This window comes from Diabrotica undecimpunctata, chromosome 8 (genome assembly GCF_040954645.1).
Source record: "Diabrotica undecimpunctata isolate CICGRU chromosome 8, icDiaUnde3, whole genome shotgun sequence".
Classification (NCBI taxonomy): Eukaryota; Metazoa; Arthropoda; class Insecta; order Coleoptera; family Chrysomelidae; genus Diabrotica; species Diabrotica undecimpunctata.
In genome coordinates, this window is record NC_092810.1 from 31,254,272 (window position 1) to 31,276,157 (window position 21,886).

Below are 21,886 nucleotides of genomic sequence, written 5' to 3' on the forward strand. Positions count from 1 at the left end.
GGATAGCTGGTAAAAAAACGTACACTAAAAAAAACCTTCTATGACCAATAGGAACAAAGTTAGGGGCTATTTTTTAAAAAATCATATCTTCATTGTTTATAAACATTAAGAAGTAAAATTTGCACAAATTTTGAATGAAAATCTAAACTTTATATTGAAACTTATAGCTATAAAATTCATCCAATTTTTCGAAACTTACAGCCCTTCGAAACGAAGGTACTTTCGAAAGATCGACATAGGAAAGTGGAGGGGATAACTGTTTCAGCGCCGTTTTTTTTTTCGAGATCGGAACTTCAAATTTAAACACGTAGAAAAAATTTACATTATCTCGGCTTCCATTGCAGCTAGAAGCCTCTTTTTTTTTTAATCTGAGGTAGCTCGTCGAAATATGACATAACACATAGTTTTCACTGGCCGGGAAATATGGGAAAACTCGGAAAAATTGGGTCCATTTGAAATTCACCGTAAAAACTTACTTTTTTTTAATTTGGCTGGAATAGTCTGTCGCAGTATTAATAATGATGATGACATAATTTTCACCCCGCCCCCCGGAAATCTCGGAAAATCAACATATATAATTATAATTAATATAAGGAATATAATAAAATGTGTAAAAAAATTACCTGAAATTTAATTTATAAAATATATAGGTATTATTATATAATACTTATGTATTTTATAAATTAAATTTCAGGTAAGTATTATTATATAATATCATAAAAAAATATATTCCGGGGATTTTCCGAGATTTCCGGGGGGTTATTAATAATGCGACCGACTACTCCAGCCAAATTAAAAAAAAAAAAGTAAGTTTTTACGGTGATGAATTTCAAATTCTAGCTGCAATGGAAGCCGAGACTTCTAGCTGCAATGGAAGCCGAGGCTTCTAGCTACAATGAAAGCCGAGAGAATGTAACTATTGGTCATAGAAGGTTTTTTTAATGTGAGTTTTTTTACCAGCTATCCAATGGTTGTACGTTCAAGTCTGTAGCTTGAAAAATATAGAATATATAGAGATAGTGTAAGTCTTAAAGAATCCTCTGAAATTTGCTAAATGTGTCTAGCATCATTAATAGAGCAAGTTCAATAGTTTAAAGCTCAGGCATAAATAGATGAAATAACTTTTAAACTATTTGACCGATCGGGGGGAAATTTCGCACAAATTTAAAAGACGGTAATTACTCGATGTTCAAATGTATTAATAACATTTTATTTTGTTAATAAAAAAATTAATAAAATTATAAATTAGTGCAAAAAACTGCTTTTTTGCAAATATCTCCGTAAATTGTTTATTAATTTTAATTAAAAAACGGGAAAATAAAGATATTCTTGATATAAAAAAAATGATGAAAATTATAAGGGAAAAAACTTATGGACAAAAAATCAAATTGTGGCCATAAATTATTGTTAAAATATGTCTTACAAGCTTCACATATCTGAGAAAAATTTTGCCGTGAAATCGATCATTTTTGCTTAACCAGACTGGGATAAGTATTATTGCCTTCGGTGTTGCGAATATAAGAATAATCGTTAATTTTAGTGGCCATTTCTTATATCTTGTTATTTTCCGTTGTTTTTACGTTACAAGAAAAATCAACAAAAAAACGCTTTTTAAGGTAATAATTGGTCTTTAGAATTAATTAATGTTTTGTAATCAACATTATTATGATATGTTTATACGTAAAATATCAAACAACCTAATTTTTAATTAGTTTGTTTTTTTCTAATATATTTTTTTCTCTTGTCACACTTTTTCTAGTAAGAGGGAAGTTTTATTTGTTGTGAAGAAATTTCAATAAACAAATTTATAAAAGAAAGGTATTTGTCTCAATATGTAATAGAAAAAAGAATAATTTTGATTTCTCGTATAAAATTTACCCTAATGTAGATAAGGAGTCTGAGAGACCTCTTGTCACCAGTTATGTTAGAAAATTTGGTGTCACCAGTTAAGGGTTAAAAGAACTTGCGAGCTAAGAAAAAGGCAATTTTATAATTTAATAAATAAAAAAGCAGAATATATTTCTAGAAAGATATTCCTAAAGTTATAGAAGATATACTCGCTGAGTATTTTGTATTTTCTTCCTGTATAATGTACCATTAACTAAAATGATTTACGGGTGATATCACCGTATTTCGTTTTCGAGGAAGGCATGTTTAGGGTCTGAATTACATCATTTTGTTATAAAGATGTTGATAAGTCCACGCAACTGCACGCTAATCTCGGTTTTATTTAAGGAAGATGACGACGATCTGGTAGTGGTAAATACACTGCTCAATATAAACTTATAAACTTAAAGGTCGATTTAGCGGATCGATATTTTGCAATGTGTTTAGTCCACAGCTGACTTTTTAGCAGCGAATATGTCGATAAAATTAAAACTTATCATTACATAATTATGTATTATGCAATAAAAAGTATACACTCTTTAACTATTAAAATGTGTGAGATTCTAGCATGTTTACAGTCTCTTAATGTCCTGGTACATATAGAATATTATCCAGATTTAGCCATACGGCTCACATTCCCTCTAAGGGGAAAATTCACTCATCCCAGATACCTACGGTATCAAAAGGATTGAGCTCTGGTGGGACTCTTTCCGTGTTATCGAGCCCTAGGTGACTTGGTACGCTAGAGTATCTCCCAAAAATGTTCGTACACATTTGGACGTTGAGAGTAGTAAAGCTTTTTGCATGTAGAGATGTTCATTTAGACCCAGCTGTTTTATGTTTGGAGGTTTTTGGGAATAACACCAGTAGTAAATAGAATAATAGGTACTTTCTGAGTACTTTCCATTCTCCATTGTCTCCTGATTTGTATTTCTTGATCTCTATATTGTCATTTTCAAGTATTCTGTCAGGGACGTATTGATAGTAAGGAAGATAGTCGGTTTGGAGAAGTTCTAGTTTGTCAGCTAGTTCGTGGTGAATAATCTTTCCTACTGAGTTATGGCGTTCTTTATAATTAGTACCGACAAACGCCTGGCAGCCCCCGGTAAGATGCTGGATGGTTTCTTGGGCTTGGCATCCATATCGGCATTTGTCATTTTGGACTTGAGGATCTTTAACAATATATTTCATGTAATTTTTAGTTAGAATAACCTGATCCTGAATGGCAAGTAGGAAACCGTCAGTCTCGGAAAACATATTTTCTGATGTCAACCAATAGTTCGACGCTGTATTGTCGACATATTCTTGGGTGATCTCATTGAGATGTCGCCCATGCAGAGGTTTACTCATCCAGGTGCGCATTTTTTCTTGCTTAGTCAGGTGGTTTATATGCATTTCCTGCTCCCTCAGCTTAAGCGGTATTGTATCGTCTATTGCGTAAATTGCTCGATGTAAAGTAAATGTCTCAGCCTGCACCTGAAAATAAGTTCTTAAATTAGCAATATGTTTATACATTTGCTCACCTATGTCCATAAGTCCTCTTTCCCCTTGATATCTCGGTAATGTTGTTCTCTCTACTGCACTGCGTGGCTGGTGTTTTTGCTCCTTTGTAAGAAGTGTTCTTACTTTTCGCTGGAGACTTTCTATATCCGTTTTTGACGACTTGATAATACCAAATGAGTAGCTAAGCGCGGAACAGGCGTACGGGTTTAATTACTTAAACAAATTTTTGCTATTAAGATATGACCGATTTAGCTGTCTTACTCTTCGCACAAACTCAGAACTTAGTTCGGTTTTCATTAGTTTATGGTCAATTTTTCGCGATTGCTGTACTCCTAGATATTTGTGTATGTCATTTTCACCCATTGCCTTGATGTTTTGTTTTGGCCATCTTGCATGTCGAAACCTCCGGGCTGAACCTTTCCTCTGACTATATTTAGTATACGGCACTTGTCTCGTCCAAAGTGCATACTAATATCATTCGAGAAGGTTTCCACAGTTTTTAGCATCTGATCTAGCTGGTTTCGAATGGAAGTCATTAATTTCAAATCATCCATATAAAACAGATGATTTAGCTTAGCCACAACAGTACTGTTATCTTTGATGCTAAAACCTGAGTCAGTGGAGTTCAGTAGCTGAGATAGTGGGTCCATCGCTAGACAGAACCAAAGTGGACTCAACGAGTTCCCCTGGAAAAGGCCGCGGTTGATTGGGATATCTTCAGTTTCGATATTATTTTCACCAGGTATTTGAAGGTGAATTTTAGTCTTCCACTCCGTCATTAGATATTTTAAAAAGGTCACTATATTATTATCGACATCTAATGCGTTTGTTAATCTGTTGATGGTCTTTATGAATAGCTTGTATGATTGGTAGAAGACTTACAGCTCTGTAGTTTTTGATATCCCATTTGCTACCTTTCTTTTGAATGAGAATTATGTTTTCTATATTCCAGTTGTCCGTAAATCGTAAATATTCCTGCTAAGATTTTCCAGGTTTTTTGCCAGCGTATTAAAGCAGTTCCACTGTTATGCCATCTATTCCAGCCGCTTTACGGCTTTTCATTTTTGTAATTGTCGATTCTACTCTTTCTGGAAGGAGTTCTGGTACATCTTCTTGATTACTAATTGCTTCTTTAAGGGTTTTGAGGGACTTTGTATAGTTCGCTATAGAATTTAGTCACGAGTTGTATTATTTCATTTCTGTCTGTAATTCTGGTTTTCCAGGACTTGCTTCTTCCCAATGATTAATGCTTTTCTTCTTTTTTTATAGTTTTTACTGTTTTTGATTTCATTTTCTATAAGTCTTTCATTGTATTTTTATCTTTCATATGTTTTCCTTAATACTGTTCCTTAGTGTCTTACAAAATTCTGTGTATTGTATTCTCTGTATGTTGCTACTTACCTTCATTTCCCTTTTTTGTTTTAGCATTATTTTGGTTTTATTAGACAGTTTCCTATGTTCATTTGTTGTTGAGGGTTTCCGATTTCTTTGGCACAATGAAGAATGATTTCCATTAATTGAGAGCTGTCGATTTGGTCATGTAATATTTCATCAATTTTCCTTTGGTAGTAATCTGAGTTGTCTTTTATAATGCTAACATTTGTACCAGTTACTGTTGGTTTTGTGATTAATTTTATTCTTTTTAGTTTTAGATCTAGAACAATTTTTGCTTTGATTAGTCTATGGTCACTGCCTGTTTGAAATTTATTTATTACACTGACATCTTTTATTGTAGCAATCTTGTTGGTTAGAATGAAGTTAATTTCTTTCTTAGTGGTCCCATTTGGTGCTACAATATATTTGCAATATGCATGTTTTAGTAGTGTGCAAACAACCAGTCTTTCTCCCCTTCCATTCTCTCACCTAGAGAAACTGCAACGTATTGTCACATAAATGCCTTTTATTTGTTTACTGCTGCAATGTAAGATCTACATAATGCGTTAATATAGACTATTAATTAATGATATAGCTTTATTAGTAGAAAAAGAACAATTTCTTATTGCTTTATTAGTTAATCGTGCGGAACTGACCTTTTACCAGTATATCTCGAGTTCAGTGGCGGATGTAATAGTCTTATTCTAGGTCAAAAACTAAAACAAATTGTAAAAGTTTAAAAAACCAATATTCTCCAGTCTATCTGATTTTAACAATCATAAACAGTGAAAAAATCATGTTTTGTCTATCAAAAGTTTCTTACTCAGTTTAAAAAAAAAATAGTTTACATAAAAGTTGTAAATTTTAAAAAGCTCATTAATTTGCGAATTTCTATATTAAAATACATGAAGAATTGACCGGGATAATTGCAAAAAACCCTTATTTTGCAGTAATTTATAAATGTTCATAACTTTTTTCTTTGAATAATGACATGTAATACAACTACTTCCAATTATGGCAATTAGTGGGTTCTTGAAGTGTGTTAAATCTCATGTAGATCGCACAAATAGTTTTTTTTTTAAGTTATTCAATTTGTTTATTACTAAGGGGTATTTAGCAGATCGCAATAGATTCTTTGAGGCTTTAGTTTTAAGATACCTATATTAAAATTCAACATTTTATCAACATTGTTATTAAAAAAACCGTCTAAAAAGGGCTGACTTTTTAGCTTATAAACGTATAATAACTTTATTATACGATATTTTTTATTAGGCTTCCATAAGTTTACTGAAAAGATGGTGAAGAAACACAATCTTTAAAAAAAAGGAACTTCTATGTCCAATAAGAACCAAGATGGCAAGTTCTTTTTTAAAATCATATTTCCATTGTTTATTAACATTAAGAGCTCCGGTAACTTGATCTGGACAGTTCATTTCGGTCCATTAAGATTCTTAAACCGTGCTTCAGCCAAAAAGAAATGGAGCCAAAAAGGATGGCAAACTTTCTTGGCCAAGAAGTGAACCGCTGAAGAAGTCAAACACAAAGAAAACCTTGTCGTTTTGGATCGTCGTTTTTGAACGCGTCATACCACTCGCGCAAATTTGATTTCCCGAAAAAAATGTGGAACAAAAAGCAAATCAAGGATTGGCTAATCGAAAAGAACATTTTCTTTGAGGAAGATTACCTAAAAAGTGAATTACTGGATACTGCAGGCGTATTTAGAGATGAGTACGACAAGTTAAACATTGAAACAATTGCGGAAAAATATGCCGTTAAGATTTTGAGACTTCCGCCTTACCATTGAGAGCTGAACCCGATTGGGATGGTTTGGAGTCAAGTGAAAAGGTATGTGGCTTCAAACAACGTCGATTTTAAAGAAAAAACGGTAGAACGGTTGATAAAGAAGCTTTCCAACGCGTATCTAAAAAGCAGTGGCATAATTATGTGAACCACGTCAAGAAAGAAAAAGAAAAAATATTTGCGGTGGACAATTTGCAGGAAGATATTGAATTGTGATAATTAATATAGAAGATGATTCAGAGGATGAGGACGATTTAGATATGGATTGCGATTAGTATTAATTAACGAGAAATAACTCAGATTTAAGGTATGAACAGATTGCTGCGATTAATAGGTGCGTCGACTTCAACATCGCCATGCGAAATTTTCACGAGACGAATGGCCACGGCGATTAACGAGAACCAACACATTGGAAAAAAATTTGGAACCTGGAACGTGCGAACCTTCTTAAAGGCATTAGCTATGATAAGTATGGCAGAAGAACTTGAAAAATACGGAGTTGAAATATTGGCACTGCAGGAAATCAGATGGAAGAGCCAGGGAGAAATTCATAAGAATAAATTCTGACTATACTACTCCGGAAATGAAATGAGACAAAGTGAAAGAGGAGTAGGGTTTATGGTAACCAAAAAACTGCGGAAAGCCATTATCGCATTTACACCAATATCAGATAGAATTTGAACCATAAGATTTAAAGGTAAATTTCATAACGTGACAATGGTTAATGTATATGCACCGACGGAAGAGGCTGATGAAGAAGACGTTGAAAGATTCTACGGAGAACTACAGGATGTATGTGATAAAATCCAAAGACACGATGCTGTTATAACGTTAGGCGATTTTAATGCTAAACTGGGGAAAGAAGAAACGTTTGCAAATATATTTGGGAAACACAGTTTGCACACTGAAACCAGTCAAAATGGACTCAGGGTGGCACAGTTCGCAGCAGCAAATAATTACGTAGTTGTCAGTACTAACTTTCAGAGAAAAGATATCCATAAAGGAATATGGAAAATACCAGGAACTAACGAAGCCAATCAAATTGACCATATACTCATCTCAAAAAGATGGGCAACAGACATAACTAATGTCAGAACGTATCGCGGGGCGAACTCTGACTCAGATCACTATCTTGTAGGGGCAAAATTACGGCAGAAAATAGCGACAGTAGCAAAAGGGAAAAATATTCAAATCAAGAAATGGAATGTCGAAGGATTCAAAAGCGCAACAAAGAGACAAGATTACAGAAATGCTCTCCAAATAAAACTCAACCGAACTAGAGAGGAAGATACTGCAGAGGAGGAATGGAGACAATTAAAAACAATTATAACGGAGTCAGCAGAGGAAACTGTCGGAAAAGCCAAAAGGCAAAGAAATGCGGATTGGTATGATGATGAATGCAGAACTGCAGTAGAGGAAAAAAGGCAAGCTAGGCTTAACCAACTTCAAAGGAACACAAGAAATAGCAGTGAGATTTATAACGAAAAAAGAATACAAGCGACTAGAATATGCAGAAGAAAGAAAAGAGAGGCTATGAAAAAACAAGTACAAGAAATCGTAAAGCATAACAACAGACGCGAAAGCAGAAAATTCTATAAATACATAAAAGAAAGCACACAGTTATTTAGACCAAAACTAACGATATGCAAAGACAAGGACGAAGAACTACTAACAGAGAAGCAAAAAATTATAATGAGATGGAAACAATATTTCGAAGAAAATCTAAATGCAGACAACGAAAATGATCAGAACGAGGCAATATATTATATGGCGGAGCTGCACATCGAAAATCCGAGTTATGAAGAAGTAGTTCAGATAATAAATAAACTAAAAAATAATAAAGCACCAGGAATGGACGGAATTTCGGCAGAATTATTAAAGCATGGAGGATCCGAACTCTGGGAAAGAATCCATTACCTAATAACATTAATATGGACGAAGGAGCAAATGCCAGAGGAATGGACAGTTTTCCTCATACAGCCAATATATAAAAAAGGAGATAAGAGGGAATGCCAGAATTATAGGCCAATTACATTGCTAAATGTAATATACAAAATTCTTTCTGGTATAATCTACAATAGATTATTAGAATACTCCGAAAATATAATTGGTGATTATCAAAATGGATTCAGACCAAATAGAGCCACTACAGATAACATATTCATACTAAGAACGATACAAGAAAAAGCTTACGAATACGACATAGACCTATATAATATGTATATAGACTTTAAACAAGCTTTTGATAGTGTGAAAAGAGACAAAATGCTGGAAGACCTTTGTAATCTAGGTATACCTAAGAAATACATCAGCCTCATAAAAATGACATTGCAGGGTTCAAAAGCCGCAGTCAGAGTAGATGGAGAACTGACTCCCTTGTTTAACATCAACATGGGAGTAAGACAGGGAGGTGCCCTATCAACCATGCTATTCAACCTAGTTCTTGAGGCTGTCATCAGAAAAACCAATATAACCGGCCATATAAACACCAAATCAGTACAAATTACTGCATATGCAGACGATGTAGCCATCATTAGTAGGAATAAGCCACGACTAATGGAAGTGTTCAAACAAATTGATCCTGAAGCAAGAAAAAGAGGTCTCAAAATAAATGAAGCAAAAACGAAGTATATGACAGTCAAAAGAATAACTGACAATGAAAATAATATCACAATAGACAACTATACTATCGAACGAGTGGATGCCTTTACATATCTCGGCACAGAAATCAATCAGAATAACTCCGTAAGTAGCGAAATTAATGCACGTATTTCCAGCGGGAATCGTACATACTATGCTAATAAAAGATTGATGACATCGAAATTATTAGACAAAAGAACCAAAATGACTATCTACAAAACACTGATTAGACCCGTAGTAACCTATGGATGTGAAACTTGGGTAATGACGAAAAAAGATGAAGCCCAACTCAGGACATTCGAGAGAAAAATACTGAGGAAAGTATATGGCCCGGTACAAGAGGAAGATGGCACATGGAGAATCAGGAGAAACGACGAGGTTAATGAGTTAAATGAAGGTTATGACATTGTAAGATTTGTGAAAAGTCAAAGACTGTCATGGCTGGGACATGTGCAGAGACAAAACGATGCAAAAACAACAAAGAAAATGTTACAATGGAAGCCCATAGGAAGGCGAAAAAAAGGAAGGCCCAGAACGAGATGGTTGGATGACGTGGAAGACGACCTGAAAACAATGAACATAAGACAATGGAGAAGAAGGGCACAAGAGAGATCTGAATGGAAGGACATAGCCAGACAGGCAAAGACCCATCCAGGGTTATGATGCCAAAAGAAGAAGAAGCAGAACACATTGGCGCGACGATATCTCGCAGAGGCAGCGTTAGTTGTAGTTCCTGATTTCTCAGTCTATCGCCAAACTAACCCACATACCACTGTGCCGACATGAGCGGCATCGCTGCGCGCCGTAAGACCAACACTGCATTATAACTGTGGCTTCTACTATAGTTTATGATTCAGTATATGACTCATTAGGCTAATGGTTCTATGATTTGAATACTCTTTAGCATTCACTTTCTTTGATAGAGAAATACACTTGGAGTCTAGCGAATCGTTTGAAATTTTTCTATAAAAAAACTTCTTGAATTCTATGCTATCGAAGGCTTTTTCGTAGTCAAAGAAATATAAACATAGTCAAGCCATATAATTTCTTGTAAAAAATAATTGTTCACAGGCCCCTAATCACCCTACGCCCCTGGTGATGATTTAATTGGACTAATCAGATCGTCAACAGACGGAGAAACTCTAAATCCGTGTAGTTATTTTAGATTGTTGTTTATCTGTCGTTTTAATATGTCAATGTGAAATTATTGTTCCAAGAAGTTGTTAACTTAAAACATATGTTTTCTGCAACCGCGCAAAGTTTCTGTAATCATTGTCTGTAATGATAATAATAACATTTTATTGGGGTCTTGACTGTAGAAAAACATCGTTAAAGTTGCCTTTTAAAGCATTTTTTCTTTGAGAAACAATGTCGGCTTGTATTATGATGATTAAATATGTGTAAAAACGCGAAATGTTTTAAAAAATTAAACGATAGGAAAATTATTGATAATATTTTAAAACTGGCTATAATAAACTATCTGTCTATCCATTTCAGCTTCATTCGCACGATATTGGACGTAAGCTACATCTAACGCTATTTGCACACATACAGATTTTGGACGGCCAGTATAAAATCGGACGATATTTTATTGGTAGCAGGTGCTTGCAGACTTACCGGATTTTTACCGGTCAAACAATCAGTGGCTTGGTTGTCGCGACACGAGTTTACTGAATAATAATGAATCCTAAACGAGTTGTTGCTATTTGTTTATTGTATCGTCCTATTCAGCACCATAGGATTAAGTGCAAGTGGTGGATTAATCCTATTAATCAACGCAAAGAACCCACGGGAACATTGTACACTATTTTGAAGAAATAAGGCGTGATGGTGTTGGACTTTTACAACTTCTTCAGAATGTCTATTGCACCATTTGATGAACTACATGAAAATCACTCATTGCAATCGTAATTAACACTCACTACCAAAACTAGTTTAATCGTATGTGTGTGTGCTGTCGATTTCCTTCGTACCTACAATTTCACCGAGCAATCGACTGGAATGACCGGTAAAAAATCGATGCGTGTGCAAGCCTGTATTTAGTCACCTACGCCACTACTTTCCGGTATTGCCGGCGATGCTCATTGTTCATCGGCATTTTACCGGCACCGATCAGCGGTCGGCGTGTGTGTCAGGTCCCGTTCTCACATATGGTTCACGGATTGGATATAATGGAATTTGGACAACCGGTATAAAATCGGCCGTCCAAAATCGGTGTGTGTGAAATTCCCCTAATTTCTTTCATTCTTCTGTTTCTCACTATATTTGTGATAAATAAATTACTTGCCCCTACTAGGAGATAATCTAATCGGACCCTTTTCAGCTGACGTATCAGAGTATCAGCCAACTGATGGTGAGTATTAACTTCAAAATTTTCCTGAGACGAACTAAAGTATCATACACGCTAGCTGCTAATTTAGAATTAACATTTTTAATTTACGGAGAGTACACTGCATTTGCAATAATTAAACAAATATTATAGTCATTTTTTATATTACAGAGGCTCTTCTAATCAGGAAGATGGCAGGCAAGAAGTAAATTCTTTATTATTAACTGCTGAGCATCAGTAGCGCACCTAGAATTTGCCTCTGGCGGGAGGGGGGGGTTTGGTTGGTCACCGAAATTTTTTTTATGATATTACCTCCATTTTGAGTCCTTAAAATGTGTGAGTAACAGTGTCGGAATAGGGTCCTGGAAGGGGTTTAACCCCCAAAACCCCCTCTGGGTGCGCCACTGCTGAGCATAGACTAACAAAACTAGAAAATTAAAGAAAATGTGAGAATTGGGACCTGGATGTAATGATAAATGTAACAGAAAATGTAAATCGAAAATATCCGACAATGATAGACTCAAGTTATTTAACAATTTTTGGGAAATGGCTAATCTTGACAAACAGAGCAAATATTTATCTACATATGTTCTCAGATAAGAGAGAAAGGTTGCAAAGTTAACAAGAGTCTACAAGAAACTGGACATATGAATATAATTTGCAGTTAGCAGACTCAGCGACACCAAGTTTGTAAGAAAAGATTTTTGGACACGTTTAATTTAACAGTATCAAAAAATAGCTCACCCTGTACAGGGTTCTCCAACACACAACATCGAACTTTCACTAAATATTTCAATTGCCCAGTGGAAAATGAAATGGAATCAAAAATATTCCTTTTTATAAAAACATATTTAAAGAGTGGGTACAGTTATTTTGTCTCTGGGTGCATATCACCCATGAAGAAATCATATTCTACCATCATCATCAACAGCTATTCCATCCGTCATCGGATGTAAGCATCCCTTAATATGTCCATTCATTTATGTTTGTTGTTTTTTTGCATTCATTCGTGACCAGCCATTCGCTTGATGTCATCAGTCCATCTGGATTGAGGTCTGCCTCTACTTCTCTTGTTTGCTCTTGGTAGCCATATTCTATATTTACAAACAAAAGAACTACCGACGAATTTAGTCAAAACATCAAGTGTTGTTCTAACGGAACTCGTATTATATCATCCGAGTGGTAATTTTTGTAATAATTTTATTTGAGGTTTAACGGTTGTCTTATATAGAGGAAGAAATGCCGAATATTTAGATAAATATTTAAAATTTGGATAACAAAATGTATCGGACTTTTGTCATGTTTCCGTGTTAATTGCTATCAGTTCTTCTTGTATTATGACATCCATTTCTGTGGCAATATCTCAATATTGATTGATAATTCGCTTTGATATTTCCATAGTCAAAACGTCTCTAATTCTGGTAGTAAGATCTGCTCTGTAAAGGGCATTTAAATGTTGAACATAGAATAAAACATTATCACCTTGGAAGTTTAAAATTGGCAAGTTGGGAAACTGACAAAATTCGTGTTGTCATTTTCTTTAATCAATTTTGAAGAGTTTTCTCACAGCAATTCATGTTCCAACCTGTTATTTAAAATTTTTTTCTTAATATTTCGATTGTAGGTATTTTCATTGCTTCTGTAGCAATCGTATATTGTGGTTTTCAATAGATTTATAAGTGAAGCATCTATAGGCCTTGAAAATTTGTAGTCACATCGCGTCTTGCGATGACAGGGTTCATTATTAACTATTTTGTATACAGTTGAAAAAGGAATTTCTGTTAAATCAGAAGTTGCTTATACCAAGCAGATTTTATGTAGATTTTTGCACATTGAGACATACTTGCTGTACTCATATACTCTATTAACAAATTGCAATTACGGCAAACACCACTTTACTAACGTACTGCCACATCAATATTCAAAATAATTAAATTAGGGCACACAATACTCTATACTCTGCTAATGAACTGGTTTCTAAAGCGTTCTACAATATATGTTACCGCGACTATAACTGTAAATAACTTAAAAGGGCTATCTAAGAAATTCCTCTTCATTTTCTACACACAACTGCGTAAATAAGTTAGAATGGAATAACATTATACAAATTTTGTTTAGTGCATTTATGACCAATTGAAGAGATTTCTGTAATTTGTCATTCAGATTTTGAGCTACTAAATGTTGTCGATGAATGAAACAATGCACTGCAAACACTCCGAGTACATTCAAATAACTTGGCTGGTGTTCGATCTGATGTTGCCGATATTATATTTAATCAACGAATTGCTTTTTCAGTAAAATAGTCATTTAAAGTATTGAACATTTATTTACCTATTGTGTCTGTTGCCAAAGTTCTCGTAAAAAGAAGTCCTTGAATTTCTTAGTCTATAACAAAAAGAACATACGCCAATAAGAGAGTGTTTAATTACCAGGTAACGTTGACTCGTCCAACTGAATTAAGAAATGATTAGAAATGGAAATCAGAGTATGCTTTAAGGATTAGGCCGAAGAATATTAAGTGTACGAAAGTGGAAAATCAAGGTGAAGAATAGTAAGGAATGGGAACCGATCCTATAACAAGTTATGACCCACAATGGCTTTTAGAGCCAAGGTTGATGATGGGATGTATATATAAAAAACTATTCTGATATTTATATTAATAATCTTTTACATATTACTTTAATTACCTATACCTAATAATATATATTTGTTAATATTTTACCACAATGGGTTTTAGAGCCAAGGTTGATGATGGGATTTATAGGACATCAAAAACTATTCTGATCTTTATATTAATAATCTTTTTACAGATTGCTTTAATTATTTATAAGAATACAGATTTTTTAATATTTAACGCAATATACAATTACTTCATCTTCATATTACTCACAAATGAAGGTGCATTTCGCTTTATTATATTTTTCGCTTTAAAATTATACATATTTGAATTTTTACAGTGTAAACCAGTGCACATTTTATTATGCAAGATCTGATACGACTCTGCACTTGACGTTCAATTCCAGCGTGTCTGCAACACTCACGACTGCTAGCTGTTAGTTGGGTTGCATACTTTCAGGTCAATGCAACTGTTTAATTAACTATAATATAGTGGCCGGTATTTCATTCATTCCGTCTAGGGCAGAGGCGGCTTTACAATTTTTTTTGGTCCAAGATAAATTTTTTATGATGGTAAAAATGGAAAAATCTTTGAAAGACTAGGTTATAAAATAAAATACTTTTATGTAGTAATTTGTAGAATAAAAATCTTTGTTATTTAAGCCAGGAACTCTTTATTCATTTTGCATATTTTTTGGAAAACGTTAGAAAACGTTATCCGGAAACTTTATAATACAAAAGGTTCTGTTTCACTTTGCTACGAAAGAGTGAAACAATTTAAGAGAACTGTAATTCCAAATTGTTAAGCTTTTTTCTTCAAATATACAAATTCCAGCTCTTTGCTTTATCAAAGCTTCCGAAATTAACACTACTTCAATACAACAGATCAGGTAGAGTAAATTTTAAAAGAATTCGAATATTCAAAAAGTTATTGTTTGTATACAGATGTCTTCTTATTCGGGAATGACGACAGAGCTATTTTGTTACTCCAGTTTTATCTTTTCAATTTAAATTAATACCCACAAACCAATCTCTTTCAGTCGGTATCACAGATTCTGCAAATTATCTGACAATTAGTCAGTTCTATTCCAACAATAACTCTATAGGTTTAGTAATTAAAAAAGGAAAAAGACAGGCCGAATTATATCACTGCCGCATGTTCCTCGCCGTATCACATGCAGCCTTAGTCGCTTGTAGTATTTTAAAACCAATATATCAAAATACTTTGACAAGTAAATATGTAAACAAATTCCAAAATATTCGCTATACTAAAGAACCATATTACGAAAGAATTAAATCCATACTTCAAAATCTAAACACTAATTTTCCTGATGTTTTCCTCTGGCCATACATCTCTGGCCTATTTCGATAATTCCAGTACAAACAATTCCCTGATTCGGCTCAAGTTCCAACCCCTCTTTGAAAAGTATCCTGACCACTATAAAATCTACACAGATGCATCTAAGTCCGAAGACAGAGTGGGGGCATCAATCGTTTCCCTAGAAAACCACTTCTTCCTACGAAATGTCAAAAGTGTCAAAATTACAGTGTTAAAAATGATATCCAGGGATCTGAGATAGTCTATTAAACGAAAAGGGTGTGTATGGAAAAATAAGTATCATTGAAAACACCGATACAAAAAATAGACATCTTTATATTTGTACCATTTTTTGTTTTTAAGCTATGTAAGATTAAAATACAGTTTATCGACGGATTCCCTAAAGCAAATCAACTCCGCTTATTCGTAACAGAAATGTAATGAATAATCGGTTACCTCCTTATAGGATTCGATGTAAAAATGGTTCAGCTCCGGAGCTGCCTCGTCTTTACATGGTGTTAATTTGTATTTTTTTCATTCGCTAGTTTCGATGAAATACCTGCAAAAAATGTGAAATACGTAGCCAAATCAGTTAGCACGCGTTTACTTGTACGCCTAATAAGTTGGCTCACGTTGTTATACTGCGCATTTTATACAAAATTTATAGTTTGGCGAATCATCTCTCTTCAGTCTTGATCCTCTTAATATAAGACCTCACTACAGAATCACTACGTTCATAATATAGTTCATCAAACTCACAGTTTACATACATTTAAAATTAGGAGAATACATTGATAATAATAGGTTGCCAGTGAAAAAGCGGCGGCCAATATTTTTCATTTTAAAATTGTCGAAAATTAGATTTGCCAGCTATTAAAAACGCAAGGTATCAAAAATAAAGTAAAATGGAGTTAGGGCGCGCAGCGACACTGGTTTGACAAGTGATAATATAGTAAATTATTATATATCTATAGACGTATGCTTTAAAATCTCACACAACTGACACTTCAAACTAGTAGCGTTGCGGGCTAACTGTCTTTTATTGTATTTTTGATACCTCGCGTTTTTAACAGCTGGCAATCCTAATTTTTGACCATTTTCTTCAAAATGGCCCCGCTGTTCACGAACAGCGTATTTTATTTAAAAAATAAATGGAACTGTCAAAAATTAATTATTATTAATTGAATTAAAAATATTTGCTGCCAGTTTTTATCAATGTCTAGTATCCTAATAAGTAGTTTGATTAGCTACGTTATGAACGTAGTGATTATGCAGTGGGATCTTAGTCTACCTTGAGGGAGTGTAGTGGTAGTCTGGTATCGTGTATGGTATGTCTACGTAAACTTATCTCTGAACATTTCTATTAGATCATGCGTAGGTCTTTTGCATCTTCTTCGTTGTGTTTGGCTTTATAGCTACCTTCCCTTGAATGACAAGTCTCTTCACATTTTTTATGTCTGACAAATATTTTAATTGCTGTAGTTGGCTTTTGCTGGAGAGTCTCTTACAGATCTTAAGTTCTTTTAGAATAAAATTATGTGTTCTACGGTTGGTCCATGGAATTCGCAGCATTCTTCCCCAGCAGAACATTTCAGAACATTTCAGTTGCAGAACATTTCAGTCTATCTTTTTTATTCCTGATTGCCTTAATTTCCAAGATTCGCTTTCCTATATCAGTACTGAAAATATTAAGGAGTTGACTAATCTCATTTTTAGGGTTTTTGAAATATTGAAGTCTTTTTATATTCAGGTTATTTTTCCCATTAGTCCAGTCGTCATAGATTTGACCCCTAAAAATCATACGAACAAGCTGAATTTTGGCGAGAATATCAATTTTGGGACTCCAAAAAAGATGCAAAAAGGTTTACCACTTTAACTCACAAGTTTTCCCCTAAAACCTCCCTCGTAGGGGGGTAAAAACTTAAAAAAAATCGATTTACCAAGAATCTCTACACCGTAGAAAAAAATATTTCAAATGTAGCTGAGATAATTTTGAACAAAATGTTTATTAGCACCTTCTCTGTAGAATGAATGTAGAAATCAATGTTAAATAAATTTTGTATCAACTCGACAGTAAAAAATCGATATCTTTTGATCAGATTATCCTATCAACAAAAATCAAAATGCGTTTTAAAGATGAAGAGTGCAACTTTCGTATGCATTTTTTGTATTTTGCCGCAAATGAAGTCAGTTTCTATAAAGCTGCTCAATAGATAAACTTTACGCGATTTTTGGCATTTTTTTCGATTCTCGTGAGATCAATAAAATTTATTACTTTCATTTACCCGTCGTAATGAAACCAGTTTTTCAAAGCTATAACATAAAAATTCGATTTTTTTAATTTTTGGCAACCAATACGAGCCATTTGAAATATGACAAACACAGAATTTAAACTTTTACATAACAAAAGATAGTAAATTTTTACTGTCGCGCGCGTTACTGACATTCAAAATTTTCGATCGCTTCAATCGTTGTTTTTGAGATGAAGGTTCATTCTACGCAAAAAATGCTTATAAATGTTTTTGTTCAAAATTATCATAGCTACATTTTTTATTTGAAACATTTTTTCTATGGCGTACAGATTCTTGGTAAATCGATTTTTTTTTCCGTTTTCCTCCCTCTCCATGTGGGGGGTTTTAGGTGAAAGCCTTGAGGTAAAAGTGCTAAACTTTTTTGCATCTTTTTTAACTTCCTAAAATTGACATTTTCGGCAAAATTCAGCTTGTTCGTATGATTTTTAAGCATTTAGAGGCATTTTCGTCTCTAATGACTTGAGTACATATCGATCTTGGCTAGATATCAAAGATATATTTTTCTATATTACATCGGCCTTTGAACGTATTGTTTGTGCGCTCGATGCATTCTGGCCGTGTTTCCTAAGTCAGCCTGAATTCTGGCAAATCCAACATGACTAGAACGCATTCTGGCCTACATTAAACAGCCGAAAAGCGAAGTTTCGGAAATTGGTGATATGCTGCTCACACCAAAATCGATGTTTGGTCCTAACAACAAATACTTTAAAAGAATTCGTAGCCCAACAGTTTTTTGCTTCCCCTGAAAAAGTTGCTGAAAACTGCCTCTTTTTTGTACCAGGATTTCAATTGGTCTGTGTTAATTCTCTTAGTAATTCTGGTTTAAATTAGCAAATAATTTTGTAATACTATCTCGGTACACAGTGTCGGTAAAAAAAATCTTTACACATTAAATTAAACACATAAACCAGGATAATTGTTATTTTAATTTTACAAGTTAATACTTTTTCATATCACCCTTGTAGTCGATGACAAGCTGGATTCTCTTGGGCCAGGTTCAAGAAATATTCTTCTTCCATGATCACCCACAACCTCTTCAACTCATCTTTCAGCTGATTTATGTTGCTTGGTCGACACTATCGAACCTTATTTTTCATCATGTTTCAGAAATTCTCGGTGGGATTAAGGTTGGGCGAGTTACCTGGCCATTCCAATACTTTGATATTGTGATCATTCAAGAACTTTGACACTGTCTTGACTTTGTGAGCAGGGGCACCACTTCATGCCTCATGAAGGTGTCAGTCTTAGATTATGGTTTTATAGGAGCTCAAGAACCAGGTTTTCTTTCAGGAACAGTCCCTAAAGGCAACGACGTAGCCGACCGTTTCAATTGATAAATTGCCTCTCTTAAAACACCAATATCACGTGCTACGGTAGTTACAGAGTCCCCTTTCTCAAGTAACGTTAAAGCACGAACTTTCTCCTGTCTGGAACAAGCACAGACAGAACGCTAGCAATTTTTCTTCGAATTTAGTGATTTATTTGGCAATCTAAAGATTTTTTTGACGTCACTGTAATGTTCGTTGTAAATAATACTTCTATTATTTCTATCATTCTATTTGTTTTTTACTCCTTTTTGACTTTACTTACCCTGCTATACAATGTCCATCATATTATTATTTAGATTCTTTCTCTCTGCTTTCTTTTCTTTTTAGTATGATTGTAACCTACACATTCACATCACTGTATATAAGTGAAAGATTTTGCCAAACGCGTCTATTTTTAGCTGATTTCCCATCTTTTTAATTAAACTGTCAATACTTTAAACGCTACAATGATTAAACTAAACAAATATTTTTTGGCGTGTGTACATTATGTAATAATTTCATATAATATATCTAAAATAAACCAATTATTGTTACAGAAATAAATAATTTGTGAAATACTGTATTGACAGATTTAAATCGCAGCTAATGGACGGACTTATCTTTTTTATTATTTTGATTTCTTGAATAATATAATTTTTTCTATAAGGATTTATCATTTTTTGTAATCAACTTAAAATATATATTGAAGTGGAGTTTTTCCAGCTTAATAAAACAAAGTTTAGAGTAAATGCAAAGAATTAATATAATAAAATATTTTATTACATGTCACGGCATATATTTCATTAGATATTACTTAGATTCTTTTCGTTTTCGATTAGATTTCGTTAGATATCAGGTTTAAATATATTTTATTTAGGTTCTTTGTATCTTTTTTGTCATTGATTGTGTTAGTGTTCCTTTTTATTTCTATTTATTCGTATATCCCTCTACTTTTTGCTTTGGTTTTTAAAATTTTGATGCTTTTGTAGTCAAATTTATACTTCCTCTCAATATAATGTTTTGTGAGCGCAGGGGTGTTGTTCTTGTCATATTTATGGGGATGAATTCTGGATTGAAGCAGTTGACTAGTTTGCCCATAGTTAGTACATGATATCTCGTAAACAACAGTATTGAATTCCACGGGGTACTCCTTTTCTCGATATATATACTACAGGGAGAGTTTTAGTGCGACATCGGTCGATAATTCCATTATGGTACAAGATATTACATTACATACAATCTGTAATATTTTTATTAATTCTAATTTATTGTTCTTATTTTAATTTACTAAAACACGATAATTTATATCAATTTATTAAACCACTGTACAACAATTTATCTGACTAATAATTACATAATTTATCTATCGGACGTTACAATTTAAACGCGAGCGCGATCTTCTTTTTGACTGACTGTTTTCTCCAAAAAGTCCTGTTATATACCCAATACTAGATGCTACTATACTAGAAAAGTCGATGGCCTTCTGGACTAGACCGAGCGGCGAATTGGTCTCAAAACTGGTATGTTTACATCGGCTCGTCTCCAGAAAGTTCGAGTGTTGTTTTTATAACGGAGGGGGACCCATCGTGTGTCAGGTAGGCATTACCTAGAAAATACGTGAATGAATGAGAATATTAGTAATAAATATATTTACGGTTTTGGGTCAGAATTTATCGTAACAATATCCAAAAAACGTATTTAGAAAAAATGAATGAAAATATGTGGAATTCTACAGGATCATTAATAACTACGTGGTATAGCAAACATACAACTTTTTAAATGGGACACCCTATAAATTTTTATTTCAAAATCTCTATGAAATCAACACCATGTATATAAAGAAGTAATGCATAAAGGTAATAATATAAAACCTGTCATTTTCAAAGCCTATCGTTTACGGTTTAATAAAATGAAAACTGTCATTTTTTCAAAGCCTACTATTTTACCTTTGTAACTCACACAAATGGCCTTTTACTTATTAATAACTGCGCGTCAAAATAAATTGGAAACATCTCTAAATGAAGCCAACATTTACAGTTTGTGTGTTTTTTTTGTTAAGTTAGTTCCAAATGTTGTATAAATTTTACAGTACATATAACATCGATAATAAACTACATATTTAGTTAGAACTGATGAAGCTTTAGAAATATAAAGCGAAATGTCTTCGATTAAACCAATGAAGTAGCCGACTTCTTTTTTCTATTTGCCGACCTAAATGACCGATTAAACTTCTGCATTCACTAGTTGAATACTTTTTAAATATAAATTGACGGTCGCACTCTTTTAGCACAAATTAGTCAAACCTATCGTGTTTGAATCGGAACCAATAGAACGACAGATTCAAACCTGAAAAGTCCAATCTGTCTGCAAAATACTACATTCAGTGGTTCGCGCACAGAGGTGACATCTGCTTTGACGGCGAGGTACGAAAACGATTTAATAAAATCGTTTTCTATTCCCCTAGCTATCAAAATGTGCAAACGATTGGAACTTTAAGCAATAAAAGATGATGAAATAAAAGATTTATTTTTTTTTGTTTTCATTAGGGCAGTAGTAAGCTTTTGCTGAAAGTTACAATTGTTTACACATTTCGATAGCCCAGAGGAACAGAAAACGATTGTATTAAATCGTTTTCATACCTTGCCGTCAAAGCAGATGGCACCTCTAAATGTGCAAACCACCGAAAGTATTTTGGAAACATTAGTAGGACCTTTCTGGTTTGAATCTGAATCATCTCGAGCGACTGACGAGGTAGAGATACCGAAATAACAGTTACATCGTTTTATTGGTTCCGATTCAA

The 21,886-nt window shown here is 33.8% G+C and overlaps 1 protein-coding gene across 2 annotated transcripts in view; it reads left to right on the top strand.

Moving 5' to 3' along the window:
- Positions 1 to 21,886, top strand: part of LOC140447393 (four and a half LIM domains protein 2-like) — a 402,290-nt gene that overhangs the window by 88,459 nt on the left and 291,945 nt on the right. The window lies entirely within an intron of this gene.